The sequence below is a fragment of the Lagopus leucura genome, unplaced genomic scaffold, assembly GCF_019238085.1.
Source record: "Lagopus leucura isolate 7727_CA_CO unplaced genomic scaffold, USGS_WTPT01 30382-0_obj-0_obj, whole genome shotgun sequence".
Lineage (NCBI taxonomy): Eukaryota > Metazoa > Chordata > Aves > Galliformes > Phasianidae > Lagopus > Lagopus leucura.
In genome coordinates, this window is record NW_024964295.1 from 463 (window position 1) to 3272 (window position 2810).

The 2810-nt window shown below is 60.6% G+C and overlaps 1 long non-coding RNA gene across 1 annotated transcript; it reads left to right on the plus strand.

The window, feature by feature from the left end:
• The first annotated feature begins 513 nt into the window (after nt 1-513).
• On the plus strand, nt 514-1336 carry LOC122191642. Its single transcript, XR_006182438.1, has 4 exons — nt 514-530; nt 699-761; nt 1010-1084; nt 1327-1336. It is a non-coding gene; the product is annotated as an uncharacterized LOC122191642 (long non-coding RNA).
• Nucleotides 1337-2810: the final 1474 nt, after the last annotated feature.

Below are 2810 nucleotides of genomic sequence, written 5' to 3' on the forward strand. Positions count from 1 at the left end.
TTCTTGTTCAGATTGCATCCCACGTTTCAGTGAGGATGACGAAAAGGCATTCCTCCCCCGGGAAATTGCTGCCGGGCCCCCACCTTCATGTCAGACCTGCAAAAGGAAGCAGAGCGCAGACTTCATAGGGTGCAACTTGTGCCTCCCTGCTCCGTGGGTTGTTTGGTGTGCCATACCCAGCAGGTGCTTCAGCAAACCGCGCTGAAGTCACGGCAGAGAGCCAGGTGCTCAGCTGGGGACATGGGCGGTCAGCACACCTGTGGGGGAAAAGGGGACCTGGGGGCACTTGCTGACAGAAGCCATGGCAGTCAGACCCCAGCTGCAGCCAGTGATGGGCAGGCAGTTCTTGCAGCCAGCTGATTTCCAAGCATTGCCTTCCTCAAGAGACGACATTGCATGGCAGAAGAAAGCTGGGAAAATGCTTCTTCCTCATGGTTTTTCCCTTGTTGATGCTTTCTGTAGGTTCCTCTCCAAAAGGAGAACTCAGGAATCTAGGCAGCTGAAGATTGCAGTGCTGCAGGCGATGTCAAGTAAGCATCCATGTGGAGTGCAGGAAGGGGCAGTGAGAAGTGAACTATCAGTTGTGTTTGAGCTGTCAAATAGCACCTTTCTGTTTTCTGGGGGGACATGGGCTTACTGGACAATACTTGTGCTGCCTGCTGGTGTCTGTGAAATCAACACACGATCTGTTGTTGTAGGGACAAAACCTGTGCATCTGTGGAACGGTGCGGGGCAAGGGGGGAAACGGAAAGCCTCCGCAGGTAAGAAGCTCCTGTGAGCTGCGGTGTGGGCACTGCCTCTAAACAGGGCTGCATGAAGGGCTGCGTGTGATGGAGGGGAGAGGAAGGGACTGCAGATCTGTGCTGACTGCAGAAGTGGCACAAGGCTGTAGCAGCAGAAAAGCAAATTGACAAAGCTGCTGCTGAAGACCAGAAGTTTGTGGTGGGCAGTGCTGAAATCTTCCTCCAAAGAGATGCTCTTCATGTCTTTCTTGTCTCCCTTCTGTCAGAAGCTGATGCCAGTGGCCTTCCCCTGAAGCGCAGCCATGTGGAAAGCCAGGAGTGTGGCACAGCACCCAAGAGAGGTACAGACACACAGCAGGCATCTGGGTTTGGTGCACTGTCTTTCTAGTTAGGCTTTCTGCCTGTTCTTTCCTGGGACTGTTCTCACTGCGTGTTGCTTGGGGTTTTAATCCCTGGGATTTACAGTTACCTCTCCTGTCCTGATTTACAATGGGAACCCAACGTTCACCCAAGGTCCCTTGCTGTGAACGTGGTACAGGAGAGCTGGCATTGACTCTTTGGCATTTTTTCTTGCTGTTCCCAGCAGTGGCGAGCAGCTCGGATGTGCCGGAGGACATCACGGACATCCAGGGTTTGCTCTCTTGGATCAATGGTGAGTTTGGGGCTGCAGAGCTGCAGGTGTGTGTTTGCACAGTGGGTGTGAGAAGGCTCTCATGGCCATTTGGGGGATGTTTTTGCATTTTCAGACGTGGCAAGAGCTGCTGAGGTCCCCCACGAGAACCCCAGCAGCCCTGCCCCCGGATGTTTGATCGCTGAGCTCCCTGCCAACCCCGGGGACAGCAGAGAGCTCAGCACACAGGCTGCCACCGGGACGCCCACCGACCCCTTCTGGGGGCTTCCTCCATCCCCCGGGTTCCTGGCTGAGCTGCAGTGCGGGCTGTCGGAGCAGCGCCCCGTCGTGCCACCAGCGAGCGCCCGGCTCAGCCCACGGCCGACCACCCTGGCCGTCAGCGCACCTCCCTCAGTGCAAACCGCACAGCCCACCGAGGAGGTGCAGCAAAGGCAGCCCCAGGAGGCTCAGGCTCACTCGCCCCCGTCACCAGGCTCTGTCCCCAGCTGGGTGGCAGACAAGAAGAACAGGGGCAGCACCAAGCGGGGGGCCAAGCGCCCTGCGCCTGCCGGCACCCCCCAGGAAGGGGAGAGCTCCCAGCAGGAGCAGCCCACCAGCAGCGCTCCTGCCAAGAAAAGGAAGCTGCCACCCTGCAGGGAAGGAACGCAGAGAAAAGGCCGCAAACAGCCGTGCCAACGGAGGCTGCCTGGGGCCGGCGCAGGAGCCAGCGGCAGCCAAGCAGGCACTGCCAGCGAGCTGCGCAAACACCTGCAGGACTGCATCCAGGCCGTGCACCCGCTGGGGCAGAGGGTGACTGCAGTGGGCCCGGTGCGCCAGCCACCCTCTGTGCAGCCCCAACCCTCAGCCAGCGCTGGCCCTGCTGCCCTCCAGCCCCAGGACAGCCATGCGCTCAAGGCAGAGCCGACAGCTCCAGGCAGCATGGTGCAGGAGGAGGGAGCTGCCAAGGAGGCACCACCGAGCTGCCCGCGCCCGTCCCCGCAGAGGAGCTCGGCACTGCAGAGGGACCCACCACCACCACCACCACCAGCGCTGCCCCAGCAGCAGCCTCGGCCGTGGCGCCCCGTGGACTTTGTGCCCTGCGTGGCGCCGCAGGCGGGTGGCGGTGTAATACCCTTAGTGATGGAGGAGTCGCTGCCCATCACAGCCGAGCAGCGGCCTGAGAGGGAGCGCATGAAGAAGCTGGCCCAGGAAGAGCGGCAGCGGGCGGCCCAGCAGATGAAGATCGGCCCCGTGCAGTTCCTGGTGCAGCGGGAGATAGACATGGCCATCGCCGACCAGTACGGCTACCCGTAACCCTGCGCTCCTCGCCGGCCCGCAGCACCAGGCAGCAGCAGCAGCGTTCCAGGGGCACCGCCAGCGGCCCCATCTCTCCCCTCCACAACCGAGCCATCCTCCAGAGTCAGCACAGCAGTGGGATGGAATTTTAGGATTACTGT